This window comes from Bufo gargarizans, chromosome 7 (genome assembly GCF_014858855.1).
Source record: "Bufo gargarizans isolate SCDJY-AF-19 chromosome 7, ASM1485885v1, whole genome shotgun sequence".
In the NCBI taxonomy this organism is placed as follows: domain Eukaryota; kingdom Metazoa; phylum Chordata; class Amphibia; order Anura; family Bufonidae; genus Bufo; species Bufo gargarizans.
In genome coordinates this window covers 202991902-203009594 of record NC_058086.1, presented here as the reverse complement: position 1 = coordinate 203009594, position 17693 = coordinate 202991902, and positions in this window count along the sequence as shown.

The window sequence follows — 17693 nt, the reverse complement described above, 5'->3', positions numbered from 1 at the left end:
AGAAGAGGAGGAGGAAGCCGAGAAGGAGGAGGTGGCAACAGGAGGCAAAGAATGTTGCCCTGCGATCCTTGGCGGCGGCAGGACGTGCGCCAAACAGCTCTCCGCCTGGGGCCCAGCTGCCACTACATTTACCCAGTGTGCAGTTAGGGAGATATAGCGTCCCTGGCCGTGCTTACTGGTCCACGTATCTGTGGTTAGGTGGACCTTGCTACAGATGGCGTTGCGCAGTGCACACTTGATTTTATCGGATACTTGGTTGTGCAGGGAAGGCACGGCTCTCTTGGAGAAGTAGTGCCGGCTGGGAACAACATACTGTGGGACAGCAAGCGACATGAGCTGTTTGAAGCTGTCTGTGTCCACCAGCCTAAATGACAGCATTTCATAGGCCAGTAGTTTAGAAATGCTGGCATTCAGGGCCAGGGATCGAGGGTGGCTAGGTGGGAATTTACGCTTTCTATCAAATGTTTGTGAGATGGAGAGCTGAACGCTGGCGTGTGACATGGTTGAGACGCTTGGTGACGGAGGTGGTGGTGGTGGTGTTGGTGGTACATCCCCTGTTTGCTGGGCGGCAGGTGCCAACGTTCCTCCAGAGGCGGAGGAAGAGGCCGAGGCGGCAGCAGCAGAAGAGGTAGCAGGGGGAGCCTGAGTGACTTCCTTGGTTTTAAGGTGTTTACTCCACTGCAGTTCATGCTTTGCATGCAGGTGCCTGGTCATGCAGGTTGTGCTCAGGTTCAGAACGTTAATGCCTCGCTTCAGGCTCTGATGGCACAGCGTGCAAACCACTCGGGTCTTGTCGTCAGCACATTGTTTGAAGAAGTGCCATGCCAGGGAACTCCTTGAAGCTGCCTTTGGGGTGCTCGGTCCCAGATGGCGGCGGTCAGTAGCAGGCGGAGTCTCTTGGCGGCGGGTGTTCTGCTTTTGCCCACTGCTCCCTCTTTTGCTACGCTGTTGGCTCGGTCTCACCACTGCCTCTTCCTCCGAACTGTGAAAGTCAGTGGCACGACCTTCATTCCATGTGGGGTCTAGGACCTCATCGTCCCCTGCATCGTCTTCCACCCAGTCTTGATCCCTGACCTCCTGTTCAGTCTGCACACTGCAGAAAGACGCAGCAGTTGGCACCTGTGTTTCGTCATCATCAGAGACATGCTGAGGTGGTATTCCCATGTCCTCATCATCAGGAAACATAAGTGGTTGTGCGTCAGTGCATTCTATGTCTTTCACCGCTGGGGAAGGGCTAGGTGGATGCCCTTGGGAAACCCTGCCAGCGGAGTCTTCAAACAGCATAAGAGACTGCTGCATAACTTGAGGCTGAGACAGTTTCCCTGGTATGCATGGGGGTGATGTGACAGACTGATGGGGTTGGTTTTCAGGCGCCATCTGTGCGCTTTCTGCAGAAGACTGGGTGGGAGATAATGTGAACGTGCTGGATCCACTGTCGGCCACCCAATTGACTAATGCCTGTACCTGCTCAGGCCTTACCATCCTTAGAACGGCATTGGGCCCCACCATATATCGCTGTAAATTCTGGCGGCTACTGGGACCTGAGGTAGTTGGTACACTAGGACGTGTGGATGTGGCAGAACGGCCACGTCCTCTCCCAGCACCAGAGGGTCCACTAACACCACCACGACCATGTCCACGTCCGCGTCCCTTACTAGATGTTTTTCTCATTGTTATGGTTCACCACAACAACAAATATATTATTTGGCCCAATGTATTGTATTCAAATTCAGCGGGATATAAATTTGAGGCCTAGTATTTAGGCGCTGGGTGACCGGTATGGATTTAGTGACAGAATTAGACTTGGAAATGCACAGAAGCGTGTGTGTGAAGTTATTCTGAATGACCCAATGTGCACCTTGAATATTATATACCCTTTTTGGGATAGATTTCAAATAGCTCTGATATAGCAGGAACCACTAAATTATGAAATTGCTAAATTGAGAATTGTACTTCAACCCAGAACAAAAAATGTGCTTTGACGGACACTAAATAACTTTCCCAGCTACAACAGGACAACGGTAACGAGAGATTTAGAGGGAATTAAATTTGAGGCCTAGTATTTAGGCGCTGGGTCACCGGTATGGATTTAGTGACAGAATTAGACTTGGAAATGCACAGAAGCGTGTGTGTGAAGTTATTCTGAATGACCCTATGTGCACCTTCAATATTATATACCCTTTTATGGATAGATTTCAAATAGCTCTGATATAGCAGAAACCACTAAATTATGAAATTGCTAAATTGGGAATTGTACTTCAACCCAGAACAAAAAATGTGCTTTGACGGACACTAAATATCTTGCCCAGCAACAACAGTACAGCGGTGGGTAACGAGAGATTTAGAGGGAATTAAATTTGAGGCCTAGTATTTAGGCGCTGGGTCACCGGTATGGATTTAGTGACAGAATTAGACTTGGAAATGCACAGAAGCGTGTGTGTGAAGTTATTCTGAATGACCCTATGTGCACCTTCAATATTATATACCCTTTTAGGGATAGATTTCAAATAGCTCTGATATAGCAGAAACCACTAAATTATGAAATTGCTAAATTGGGAATTGTACTTCAACCCAGAACAAAAATGTGCTTTGACGGACACTAAATATCTTGCCCAGCAACAACAGTACAGCGGTGGGTAACGAAAGATTTAGAGGGATTTAAATTTGAGGCCTAGTATTTAGGCGCTGGGTCACCGGTATGGATTTAGTGACAGAATTAGACTTGGAAATACACAGTAGCGGGTGTGTGTGAAGTTATTCTGAATGACCCTATGTGCACCTTCAATATTATATACCCTTTTAGGGATAGATTTCAAATAGCTCTGATATAGCAGAAACCACTAAATTATGAAATTGCTAAATTGGGAATTGTACTTCAACCCAGAACAAAAAATGTGCTTTGACAGACACTAAATATCTTGCCCAGCAACAACAGTACAGCGGTGGGTAACGAGAGATTTAGAGGGATTTAAATTTGAGGCCTAGTATTTAGGCGCTGGGTCACCGGTATGGATTTAGTGACAGAATTAGACTTGGAAATGCACAGAAGCGTGTGTGTGAAGTTATTCTGAATGACCCTATGTGCACCTTCAATATTATATACCCTTTTAGGGATAGATTTCAAATAGCTCTGATATAGCAGAAACCACTAAATTATGAAATTGCTAAATTGGGAATTGTACTTCAACCCAGAACAAAAAATGTGCTTTGACGGACACTAAATATCTTGCCCAGCAACAACAGTACAGCGGTGGGTAACGAGAGATTTAGAGGGATTTAAATTTGAGGCCTAGTATTTAGGCGCTGGGTGACAGGTATGGGTTTAGTGACAGAATTAGACTTGGAAATACACAGTAGCGGGTGTGTGTGAAGTTATTCTGAATGACCCTATGTGCACCTTCAATATTATATACCCTTTTATGGATAGATTTCAAATAGCTCTGATATAGCAGAAACCACTAAATTATGAAATTGCTAAATTGGGAATTGTACTTCAACCCAGAACAAAAAATGTGCTTTGACGGACACTAAATATCTTGCCCAGCAACAACAGTACAGCGGTGGGTAACGAGAGATTTAGAGGGAATTAAATTTGAGGCCTAGTATTTAGGCGCTGGGTCACCGGTATGGATTTAGTGACAGAATTAGACTTGGAAATGCACAGAAGCGTGTGTGTGAAGTTATTCTGAATGACCCTATGTGCACCTTCAATATTATATACCCTTTTAGGGATAGATTTCAAATAGCTCTGATATAGCAGAAACCACTAAATTATGAAATTGCTAAATTGGGAATTGTACTTCAACCCAGAACAAAAAATGTGCTTTGACGGACACTAAATATCTTGCCCAGCAACAACAGTACAGCGGTGGGTAACGAGAGATTTAGAGGGATTTAAATTTGAGGCCTAGTATTTAGGCGCTGGGTCACCGGTATGGATTTAGTGACAGAATTAGACTTGGAAATACACAGTAGCGGGTGTGTGTGAAGTTATTCTGAATGACCCTATGTGCACCTTCAATATTATATACCCTTTTAGGGATAGATTTCAAATAGCTCTGATATAGCAGAAACCACTAAATTATGAAATTGCTAAATTGGGAATTGTACTTCAACCCAGAACAAAAAATGTGCTTTGACGGACACTAAATATCTTGCCCAGCAACAACAGTACAGCGGTGGGTAACGAGAGATTTAGAGGGATTTAAATTTGAGGCCTAGTATTTAGGCGCTGGGTCACCGGTATGGATTTAGTGACAGAATTAGACTTGGAAATGCACAGAAGCGTGTGTGTGAAGTTATTCTGAATGACCCTATGTGCACCTTCAATATTATATACCCTTTTAGGGATAGATTTCAAATAGCTCTGATATAGCAGAAACCACTAAATTATGAAATTGCTAAATTGGGAATTGTACTTCAACCCAGAACAAAAAATGTGCTTTGACAGACACTAAATATCTTGCCCAGCAACAACAGTACAGCGGTGGGTAACGAGAGATTTAGAGGGATTTAAATTTGAGGCCTAGTATTTAGGCGCTGGGTCACCGGTATGGATTTAGTGACAGAATTAGACTTGGAAATGCACAGAAGCGTGTGTGTGAAGTTATTCTGAATGACCCTATGTGCACCTTCAATATTATATACCCTTTTAGGGATAGATTTCAAATAGCTCTGATATAGCAGAAACCACTAAATTATGAAATTGCTAAATTGGGAATTGTACTTCAACCCAGAACAAAAAATGTGCTTTGACGGACACTAAATATCTTGCCCAGCAACAACAGTACAGCGGTGGGTAACGAGAGATTTAGAGGGATTTAAATTTGAGGCCTAGTATTTAGGCGCTGGGTGACAGGTATGGGTTTAGTGACAGAATTAGACTTGGAAATACACAGTAGCGGGTGTGTGTGAAGTTATTCTGAATGACCCAATGTGCACCTTCAATATTATATACCCTTTTTGGGATAGATTTCAAATAGCTCTGATATAGCAGGAACCACTAAATTATGAAATTGCTAAATTGGGAATTGTATTTCAACCCAGAACAAGAAATGTGCTTGAACGGACACTAAATAACTCGCCCAGCTACAGCACTAGGGACAGATTTAGCTGGATATAAATTTGAGGCCTAGTATTTAGGCGCTGGGTGACCGGTATGGATTTAGTGACAGAATTAGACTGGGATATGGCCAAAAAATAAACAGACTATTGCTGGTTAAATGCACTTGGTGTGACAGCTTCACCCTGATGTAGGCTTTAGCCAAAAAACAACCACACCATTGAGGGTTAAATGCACTTGGTGACAGGCGCAGCTTGCCCCTGATTTTGTATATGGCCAAAAAATAAACAGACTATTGCTGGTTAAATGCACTTGGTGTGACAGCTTCACCCTGATGTAGGCTTTAGCCAAAAAACAACCACACCATTGAGGGTTAAATGCACTTGGTGACAGGCGCAGCTTGCCCCTGATTTTGTATATGGCCAAAAAATGAACAGACTATTGCTGGTTAAATGCACTTGGTGTGACAGCTTCACCCTGATGTAGGCTTTAGCCAAAAAACAACCACACCATTGAGGGTTAAATGCACTTGGTCGCAGCTTGTGCTGGCGCACCACAAGACACAAAATGGCCGCCGATCACCCCAGAAAAATGAGACTGACAAACGGTCTGTGCAGCCTAAAAACAGTGAGCAATTGAGGATCAGCAGCTCAATGATCCACAGCTGCAGATCGATCAGTTAATCAAGTCCTTTGGAGGAGTTAATCTGCCTAATCTCGCCCTACTGTCGCAGCCGCAACCTCTCCCTACGCTAATCAGAGCAGAGTGACGGGCGGCGCTATGTGACTCCAGCTTAAATAGAGGCTGGGTCACATGGTGCTCTGGCCAATCACAGCCATGCCAATAGTAGGCATGGCTGTGATGGCCTCTTGGGGCAAGTAGTATGACGCTTGTTGATTGGCTGCTTTGCAGCCTTTCAAAAAGCGCCAAGAAAGCGTCACAAAAGCGCGAAGAAAGCGACGAACACCGAACCCGAACCCGGACTTTTACGAAAATGTCCGGGTTCGGGTCCGTGTCACGGACACCCCAAAATTCGGTACGAACCCGAACTATACAGTTCGAGTTCGCTCATCCCTACTTCTCCACAATCTTCCTCAGGGTCCGGTCACCTCTTCTCGTTGTGCAGCGTTTTCTGCCACACTTTTTCCTTCCCACAGACTTCCCACTGAGGTGCCCTGATACAGCACTCTGGGAACAGCCTATTCGTTCAGAAATTTCTTTCTGTGTCTTACCCTCTTGCTTGAGGGTGTCAATGATGGCCTTCTGGACAGCAGTCAGGTCGGCAGTCTTACCCATGATTGCGGTTTTGAGTAATGAACCAGGCTGGGAGTTTTTAAAAGCCTCAGGAATCTTTTGCAGGTGTTTAGAGTTAATTAGTTGATTCAGATGATTAGGTTAATAGCTTGTTTAGAGAACCTTTTCATGATATGCTAATTTTTTGAGATAGGAATTTTGGGTTTTCATGAGCTGTATGCCAAAATCATCAATATTAAAACAATAAAAGGCTTGAACTACTTCAGTTGTGTGTAATGAATCTAAAATATATGAAAGTCTAATGTTTATCAGTACATTACAGAAAATAATTAACTTTATCACAATATGCTAATTTTTTGAGAAGGACCTGTATATAGAATAGGGCAAAGATTCATAGTGAATGAGAATTGAGAACTGCAGTACCAGTTACAGCCATTAGGTGTGATGGAGAGCCATTCAATTCAAAAGAAATCTACTACACAGTGTAGTTTGTAAGCTATAGTGTAGGGCACAGTGAATGTACGCTGTAATTGCCCTGTATAGATGGGAACCATATGCAGTGACTACATAAAAGCACTAGGAGGTCATGTTAATTATTATGAATGCAGGGAACGCTGGGCAGCAACATCAATAGTCACCATTACAGCTTTCATCCAGTTCTCATCGAATCCCGAGTGATCAATCTGCTTAGACATGGAATGACACAGGACTTGAAGATGTATCAATGCATGGCTAAGTACTTTTGCAGGATCTGGGAAAGCTGGGTGATAAGCACTGTGACTGTACCATTACGGCTTGGATCCAACTTTCCTAGAATCCGGTTAAAGTGTTTTTTCCCCCAGAGTACAATATTGATGATCTATCCTCAGCATAGGTCATCAATATCTAAATCGGTGGGGGTCTGACGCCCCATACCACTACTGCCGATCAACTGTTTGAAGAAAGCTGGGTGATGGTACCGTCATTGACATATACATCTAAGATACATAAGGTTCTCTTGAAGACGAGGCTTCAGTCAGATTGAGTCTGTGTATATGGTATACGGGTAATAGAGATGTTGGGTAGCGACGTCCTGATCTATAGCAGTGTCCAAGAGAATCTTCACACAGCCTTCACAATAATGGCCGGGGTCTGCTACTCGGATCAAAAACAAGAGATACTACTTGTGTCTTAGAAAGTGTAAATGAAGCTGGCAGACTCGCTGAGATCACCATTGAAAAGAAATGAAGACTCCACTGGCCAATACACCGCCCCTCCAGTGTCCGCCAACAATGGAGACCTGGCACGCCGCCAGCTCCGAACAAATAGGAACCTAAAGGCAATCTGTCAAGAAAGCATTTGTCAGACATAAACCTCAGAGACATATCAAGTTCAAGAGCAAATCCAGTGAGATAAGAAACACCTGCTAATTATTTAGGTCCTAGTCTGTAGGAGGCAGTAATATAGTAGTTATATTCTTGTACATAGGAGCTGCATTATAGTAGTTATATTCTTGTACATAGGAGCAGTATTATAGTAGTTATATTCTTGTACATAGGAGGCAGTATTATAGTAGTTATATTCTTGTACATAGGAGCAGTATTATAGTAGTTATATTCTTGTACATAGGAGCAGTATTATAGTAGTTATATTCTTGTACACAGGAGCAGTATTATAGTAGTTATATTCTTGTACATAAGAGGCAGTATTATAGTAGTTATATTCTTGTACATAAGAGGCAGTATTATAGTAGTTATATTCTTTTACATAGGAGCAGTATTATAGTAGTTATATTCTTGTACATAGGAGGCAGTATTATAGTAGTTATATTCTTGTACATAGGAGGCAGTATTATAGTAGTTATATTCTTGTACATAGGAGGCAGTATTATAGTAGTTATATTCCTGTACATAGAAGGCAGTATTATAGTAGTTATATTCCTGTACATAGGAGCAGTATTATAGTAGTTATATTCTTGTACATAGGAGCAGTATTGTAGAAGTTATATTCCTGTACATAGGAGCAGTATTATAGTAGTTATATTCTTGTACATAGGAGCAGTATTATATTAGTAATATTCTTGTACATAGGGGGCAGTATTATAGTAGTTATATTCTTGTACATAGGAGCAGTATTATAGTAGTTATATTCTTGTACATAGGAGGCAGTATTATAGTAGTTATATTCTTGTACATAGGAGGCAGTATTATAGTAGTTATATTCTTGTACATAGGAGGCAGTATTATAGTAGTTATATTCCTGTACATAGGAGCAGTGTTATAGTAGTTATATTCTTGTACATAGGAGCAGTATTATATTAGTAATATTCTTGTACATAGGGGGCAGTATTATAGTAGTTATATTCTTGTACACAGGAGCAGTATTGTAGAAGTTATATTCTTGTACATAGTAGGCAGTATTATAGTAGTTATATTCTTGTACATAGGAGGCAGTATTATAGTAGTTATATTCCTGTACATAGGAGGCAGTATTATAGTAGTTATATTCCTGTACATAGGAGCAGTATTATAGTAGTTATATTCCTGTACATAGGAGCAGTATTATAGTAGTTATATTCCTGTACATAGGAGCAGTATTATAGTAGTTATATTATTGTACATAGGAGCAGTATTATAGTAGTTATATTATTGTACATAGCATTATGATTGTGGTTGTTAAAATATTCATCTCAGGCTAGTTTCACACTATCCGGCAGGCTGTTAAAGCCGGCAGGGAAGAGCGTGCTAAGTCTCTCTAAATCCGGCATTGCCAGAAACTATATGATTGCTATCCAGCCTGATGGAACAGCTTGCCGGATCTCACTAACGCTAGTGTAAAACTAGCCTTAGTTGTTTTAGGGCAATAACTAAATGGACTGAATTTGACAACCTATTTTAGGGGGTTACAAAGAGCATAAGACAAAGCACTTCAAAGGTTGAGAGAAGTCTGACATGATCTAATGATGCAAAGCAGTAAAGGTGTTTTTCAGACCGCAAAATACATGCGGCCGTGTGCATGAGTCCTTATCGTGTAAAATGTAGGGTTTTTTTCAGTCGTGTAATCGCTGATACACCTGCCTACTCAGGACTCTTTATCGCCAAGGAGGGACACGATGCTCGATTACATAAAGGATTTCATTAACGACAAGAGATGATTGTACTTGTTCACATCACAGATTTCACAAACGTTGAACGAGCAGTTTTTGGTCAGATCACTCAATTGTTAGAATCATTTACATGCCACCATTCCCGTCCATCTTCCATTGCTTGCGTTCGAATCGTAAAGATTATCTGCTTGTCTAAATCCACCTTAAAGGTCCCTTAACACGAGACAACAGAGCAGCAGATTGCCGGGAGGGTAGCGATGCAGGCAGAAGGTTGACAAGGCCGGGCTACATATCCAGGCCTGTTAATCAAACAGTGCCACTTATTTCCAAAGGTTGTGTCTGGTATTGCAGCTCAGATAAATTGACATGAATGGGTCTGACCTGCAGCACCTACACAACCAATGGACAAAGATGGTGCTGTTTCTGGAAGAAAGCAGCCATGTTTTGATAATTCTGAACAACCCCTTTAAGAAAATTGGTTTCTCCAGTATGTGTGCGGTAATTGTACGGAAGTCTGAGCACAAACTGCTGACCTCTGTCATCGACAGAACAAATTATACAAACGCGTGGGAATAATTAAGGTCATCACTTTTACTAATTCTTTCCAAAGGCAAATATAAACCCCTCTGGTGAGGCAGACATATGGGATGCAGCTTAGGAACTCGGCCTTGTGGTAAACCATCCATCCTGTCACACCCAAAGAGCCATCATGCCAAATACGCCACTGGCTCAGAGAAGTGCCTTTTTAGCTGAAACGGGACAAAAATTCTTGGTTATCATGGAAACCAGTCACTTCATGTTCTGAAAGGAAGAGTGATAATAACCTCAACACTATAATCATCAGTAAGTAAGTAATATACCAGAAATCAGAAGAATCCTCAAACTGCCTAATGAGCTCCCACAATAGGCTAACTTCCTGTCGCTTTTCAGCAGGGTCAGCAGTCATCTCATTATCATTAAAAGATGTGGTTATAGTGAAAAGTACAATTTTAAGCTGGAAGTGGAGAACACAGAATTAAACCATTGATAAAAGGTAATGGGGACAGCTCAGTGTCTCCTCCCTCTTCCCATAAAAGGCAATGGGGACAGCACAGTGTCTACTCCCTCTTCCCATAAAAGGTAATGGGGACAGCTCAGTTTCTCCTCCCTCTTCCCATAAAATGTAATGGGGAAAGCTCAGTTTCTCCTCCCTCTTCCCATAAAAGGTAATGGGAACAACTCAGTTTCTCCTCCCTCTTCCCATAAAAGGTCATGGGGACAGCTCAGTTTCTCCTCCCTCTTCCCATAAAAGGTAATGCAGACAGCTCAGTTTCTCCTCCCCCTTCCCCAAAAAAGGTAATGGGGACAACTCAGTTTTTCCTCCCTCTTCCCATAAAAGGTAATGGGGACAGCTCAGTTTCTCCTCCCTCTTCCCATAAAAGGTAATGGGAACAACTCAGTTTCTCCTCCCTCTTCCCGTAAAAGGTAAGGGGGACAGCTCAGTTTCTCCTCCCTCTTCCCATAAAAGGTAATGGGGACAGCTCAGTTTCTCCTCCCTCTTCCCGTAAAAGGTAAGGGGGACAGCTGAGTTTCTCCTCCCTCTTCCCATAAAAGGTAATGGGGACAGCTCAGTTTCTCCTCCCTCTTCCCGTAAAAGGTAAGGGGGACAGCTCAGTTTCTCCTCCCTCTTCCCATAAAAGGTAATGGGGACAGCTCAGTTTCTCCTCCCTCTTCCCGTAAAAGGTAAGGGGGACAGCTCAGTTTCTCCTCCCTCTTCTTATAAAAGGAAATAAGGAAAGCTCAGTTTCTCCTCGCTCCTCTCTCCACCCATAAAAGTGAAGACAAAAAACCTCCCAAAGGTATTAAATAAAAACCAGATACTTCGAGCAAGATGTTTTATTATATAAAAACACATTAAAAAAACACAGCTACGCGTTTCAACAGCCGTTCACCATCTTCATCATGCTCAGTTTCTCCTCCTTCTTCCCATAAAATGAAATGGGTCAGTTCAGTTTCCCCTCCCTCCTCTCCCCGCATAGTGCCTAATGCCCATGACACAGAGCATGACCACAACACTCTCCCATACTAGCCAATGGGTTGGTTATTAAAAGAGTTGCCCAACCCAGTCATATGTAAATCAAGCGCAATCATTGCATCATTAAAAGTTCTGCCACTTTCTAATACACTTTGCGCTTGAATTCCTCACCATCTTTATGAGCTCTGCTTGCAGTCAGTGGATGGAAACAACATGTTATACATTTAAAGCTACAAATCACTAATTACATTGTATTAGTATAGGAAAGAGCTTCTCCTGTCCTGGAATTCAGGATAGGAGAAAGGGTAAGGTTTGTGCTTCTGCTGTATTAGCTTTTCTGCAAACGTCAGAGGAAAGAAAGATCGAGCTGTTGGATTTCAACATGCTCAATCCCTTTGTTCTCGAAGAAGATAAGGGAAGATTTCTCCCCTCTCCTCATTCAGCAAGAACTCAGTGTGCTTGTGTCTGTTGGGATCGGGAGGAATAGCTGTCGGTCAAACAATCGTGGAGCAATGGAGCAAAATTTGGCCCTCTTCTTCACACTGGGCTCTCTCCATGGGCCTTACATCAAAATCAGCTGCTTTCCTATTGATAAATAATATTTTTGGTGTAAAACTGGGACCTAAAGGGGAACACAACAGGACCAACATGTCCCAAAAGTTGAAGAAAACAGTTTGGTAGACTAGCTTCTATTTTCCTCAGTCTTTGGAGCCCTGCCTTATGTGAAGTGTCGCAGTAGTCAGACAGTCTTCAGCACATGTCAGATGTGACAGCTGGTGGTATTCAGGCCATCTCTGATCTCATGATTAATGCTGTTCTAGAAGTTCTTCGTTTTGTCCTCTGCTGGAGACAGCCCCAGAGCTTACCCCTTGGATGAATGAACAGAGCACAAGGAGAGGGCATCTTTGGCTTCCCTACTGGGCTGCCCCCTTGATGTGGTCGGCAATTTTGAAAAAAATAAAAGCAGGGTCCAAATCTGATTGAAAGCGCAGATAAGAACTACAAGCTATCCTGCTGTAGGCACCAATAGAAGAAACCCATTATTACCTGACCTGACATTGTTAACTGCAAGCCAAGCAGAAGATAGGCAAGGAATGAAAAGCAACTGTGGACTAAAGACAGGGCGCAGTCATTATATCAGTGCAAAGGGTTACGTCAGCTGCGGTCATAGCAGGAGGTGAACATTGTATAAATGAAACACTTGAATATATTTACCAAAATTTCTACCTAAAAACCCTAAGTTTTGGGTCAAGGTGCCCTGAGAACATACAGCAGAAATATACACTGTGCATTTAAATTTTTTAAAGGGGTTGTCTACGGGGCATTCCATTGCTGGGACCTCTAGAGATCAGCTATAATCTGTGGGAAAACCAAGGCAGGTGTTTGATTTCCCTGCAGCGCCACCAGAGGGGACTAGGAGTATTACACAGTTTCCCTTGAAATCCATGGGCATGTTGGATTCTCTCCAGAGAAAGCTAAAAAAGAGACTTTTCCAGTCTGCCTTAAAAAGACCTTTTTCAATTAATGATTTGATTTCATTAACGAGGCACCCCTTAACTCACATTGTTGTTTGGCAAGGTTAGTGTGCCCCAAACTTCTTAACTAAATGGTCAATTGATCAGTTGGGTGTCAAAAAGCTGTTATTGGGGTGGAAAGTAATTAGCCTAAGGTGGTTGGGGGAATGATTACATTATTTAGTTTGTTAGGTTAGTTAATTTGTTTTGGGGGTTGTTCATAAAATTTTGGGTTATTTATGTTGGGTGGTTGAGGGCATGGTTGAATTATTTAGGCTAAGTGATTGGGAGCATGGTTGGATTATTTAGGTTGGTTGGTTGGGGAGGGCATAGTTAGATTATTAAGCCTGGTGGTTGGGGGCATGTTCGGATTACTTAGGTTGGGTGGTTGGGGCCGGGGGCATGGTTGGATTACTCAGTTGAGGACATGATTAAATTATTTAGTTTGTTAGGTTGGTTCATTTATTTTGGGGGTGGTTTATGAAATATTAGGTTATTTGTGTTGGGTGGTTGAGGGCATGGTTGAATTATTTAGGATAAGTGATTAGGTTAAGTAGGTTGAGTGTTTGGGGCCTGGTAAAATTATAGGTTGGGTGGTTGAGGGCATGATTGGATTATTTAGGTTGAGTGACAGGGGGCATGGTTGGATTATTTAGGTTGGGTGGTTGAGGGCATGGTTGGATTAGTTAGGTTGGGTGGTTGAGGGCATGGTTGAATTATTTAGGTTAAGTGATTGGGAGCATAATTGGATTGCTTAGATTGAGTTTTTGGGGGTATGGTAAAATTATTTAGGTTGGGTGGTTGAGGGCATGGTTAGATTATTTAGGCTGGGTGTTTGGGTTATTTAGGTTGAGTGGATGGGGATTGGTTGGGTAATTTAAAATTAGTTTTTATGGAGGGATGGATTGGATTATTTAGGTTGGGTCCTTGGAGGTCATGATTGGCTCTTTGGTTTGGTAGTTGGAGACCTAGTTCTGGAGAATATGGTTAGGACAGTTAGGTTGTGTGGCTAGATGTAGCATTGTTGGTCAACCTTAGTCGCCTAGTTATGGCATAGAAAGACTAATGAGTTTTGCTGAGCTAGTGATACATCCTGTATGCACTCGAAGTTACAACAGACAGAAAAAAGAGGAGCACAGACAGTGAGGACAAAGATGAGGGTAGTAATGAAAAGCACTGGTGAGGTTACCTCCAGGCACCTTTAAGGGGTTGTCCAGCTTTGAAGACTTTTTTTTTTAACAGACCTTTGTGTGTTGTACCTGTAGAAAAAGTCATACTCGCCTCTTCCTAGCTCCATTACAGGGTTTCTGACTCCAGCGGTCTCCAGATCGCCGTGTTGTAAACTTCTGGACAAACGGGATCACGTGGGCCACTGCAGCCAATGACTGGCCTCAGTGGTGACATATCCACAAGCAACATGCTACTGCTGGGTCACTTGCCTGTCGGGGACATGTCACTGCTGAGGCCAGTCATTGGCTGTAGCAGCGCACATGACCTCATCCATCAAGAAGTGTACAGTACAGGGACCATAAGACCACTGAATGGAGCCTGGAAAGGCGCGGTGGGAAACAAGTGAGTATGAGTTTTTCAACAGGTACAACACAGGGGTCTGATAAAAAGTATTCAGATCTGGACAACCCCTTTAATGCCATGGTTATTTGGTACTCATGGGGTTAATGTTCTGTCTACCACGTAGGTCTAATTACGCTAATTAAATAGAGAGAAAAGAGAAAAAAAAATGAAATGGAAAATTCAGTTCAGACAAAACCGTATAAATGAAGCATGAAGAAACCACACGCTATTGTCTCCCCTGATTGTAATGTCTAATTATTTTTTATGGATAAAAAATTATAAGAGAGAAACAATTTCTTATAAATTCTCCAGTTATTGCTGGGTATTTCCATGTCTAGGAAGAAGAAACGTTGTATTTAGCGCGCCTTGTAGTTAGTACAATTAACCCTTTAGTGTCACAATAAACTAATTTCTCCTAAGACATTTTGCAAAAATAGTGTCTACCATGAAAGCCTCCATATTTGGATGGTTTCCACCACAGAGGAATATGTTTGGTCAGGGGTGGATTGGCCATAGACTTTACAGGGAAATTTCCCAGTGGGCCCATGTCCAGGGGGCCACCTGGGCCCTCCTCACGGCCGGCCAGTGGAAGTTTTTGGTGGAAGTTTTTGGGGATGTATTTTGTGCTGCTGGAAGTATTTTGTGATGGACTGCCGTGTTTGGCTCTGTTGGGATGGTATGATGTGCCATGCCTTCCATCAATTTGGACCCCACTACAAAATTGAGCCACTTTTAGTATTTTTTCCAGGGCCACTTTGAATTCCCAGTCCGCCTCTGTGTTTGGTCCTTTTCAGGAAATTTTGACTTTGGGGGTAAGTAGAGCCCCATGCTCTCGGCTAAAGACTAGTTTTGTTTTGGGTTGGGCTCACACGTGCTGTATGGTCAAGATATCCGGATACCACAGGGGCTTACTGAACCGAACTTAGGTCACTACGGTAGAACAGCACGTTACCGTCATAACATGGGCACATAAATATGGGTACAATACGCCCGTCTGTAGAAGCTCCGACTGTGGATCTCAATTTTTGTGTTACCAAAACTGCAACTTTATTTGTCTTACACCCTGCAGTTCTTCAGCCATAATGGACATGACTTGAGGGTTTGTGTTAATTCGCTTAGATTTTTAGCTATTACGGATAAGCCACCTGATTTTTCATGTTAAGTCAAACAGAACTGACATTTTATGCCTACTTCACATTATAAGCTTCCAAGTGTGTAATTAAACGGTTAACCTCTCATTGACGGTGCCGGCTGAGCAGGACAAAGCCACTTTCATCGCCGGTATGATAATAATGGAAGGGCAATTTACAGTACAGAAGTTAAAGTAAATGTGTGGAGTCGTAAGTATGAAGGAAGTAGAACACGTCTGTGCAGCATGGAGAGGCAGTGTACTGTATGTATATATAGCGGCATGTAATGCTAGATCATACATCATAGGTGTCCGCAGACGCATATTTCTCTTTTTGGTGCCCATCAAGGCGGCCACATCTGAAAGTGCTTGTCTTTAGAAATTGAGCTAAAGGGGTTGTCCCACCAGTAGATATCATATACACTGTATTGATTACAGAAATGTGTATTTTTGCCATGTACACAGGGGCGCACCACCAATGAGGCCAGGTGAGGCGACGGCCTCAGGCAGCACCACCTAGTCAGGGGCGCACCACCAATGAGGCCAGGGGAGGCGATCGCCTCAGGCAGCACCACCTAGTCAGGAGCGCACCACCAATGAGGCCAGGGGAGGCGATCGCCTCAGGCAGCACCACCTAGTCAGGGGCGCACCACCAATGAGGCCAGGTGAGGCGATCGCCTCAGGCAGCACCACCTAGTCAGGGGCGCACCACCAATGAGGCCAGGTGAGGCGATCGCCTCAGGCAGCACCACCTAGTCAGGGACGCACCACCAATGAGGCCAGGTGAGGCGATCGCCTCAGGCAGCACCACCTAGTCAGGGGCGCACCACCAATGAGGCCGGGTGAGGCGATCCCCTCAGGCAGCACCACCTAGTCAGGGGCGCACCACCAATGAGGCCAGGTGAGGCGACGGCCTCAGGCAGCACCACCTAGTCAGGGGCGCACCACCAATGAGGCCAGGTGAGGCGACGGCCTCAGGCAGCACCACCTAGTCAGGGGCGCACCACCAATGAGGCCAGGTGACGCGATCGCCTCAGGCAGCACCACCTAGTCAGGGGCGCACCACCAATGAGGCCAGGTGAGGCGATCGCCTCAGGCAGCACCACCTAGTCAGGGGCGCACCACCAATGAGGCCAGGTGAGGCGATCGCCTCAGTCAGCAACACCTAGTCAGGGGCGCACAACCAATGAGGCCAGGTGAGGCGATCGCCTCAGGCAGCACCAGGTAGGGGCAAGAGGGGGGCAGCGGAAGGACCATGGGGAATGAGCGCTTTCATTGTGGCATAAGGGTTAGGTTAAGAAATTGGCATTGGGGGGGGGGGGGGGCTCTGTTTCAGTTTTCTCCTCAGGCGGCAGAAAGGTTAGGTGCGCCCCTGCATGTACATGCCATTAAAAAAATTCCAGTGTATGACATATCCCTACATAGTATGGCGCCTCCTGGTGTTCACAATCTAGAGCAGGGATGGTGAAACTACGACTCCCAGCCTGCACAGTTACTTGTCTGTTCTCAGATCTCCCATGGAAGTGAATGGAGCATGCTGGGAGGTGTAGTTTCACAATGGCTGGAGAGCAACCACTGGTCTACAGCAATGTGCTGGTGATCACCCAGGGCTCAGTCACTCTCGAAAGGGCCAGAAGACTCCTTCCACAGGGGAAAGGTAAGAAAGGATTATGTTTTCCGCTGCCAGAGGGGGTAGGAGACTGATTCTATCCAGAACACGCCCTGAATAGCATCAAGAGGGACACTTGGAAGCAAAGAACGATGGAAAAAATATTTGTTGAGTTAAAAGCTGTGGAAATTACTATACAACTTCTATCAAATGGGCTTTTAGCATGAACATAATTTGTGGGCTAGACCCTTTAAGACAAGGGGGTCCAACATTCAGGGTCTTGATCTATTAGCGAGAGTGGAGCGGGGTTGCACAGAGCACCTCTCTATCTAGAGAACGCGGATGGCACTTTGATTTTAGTAGGAACTGTGTAATGCTTAATGTCCCCTTTGGGGGCAGTGTAGGGAAGATGAACACTTACCACCAGGTTCTGCCATAGATTAGCTGATGGCTT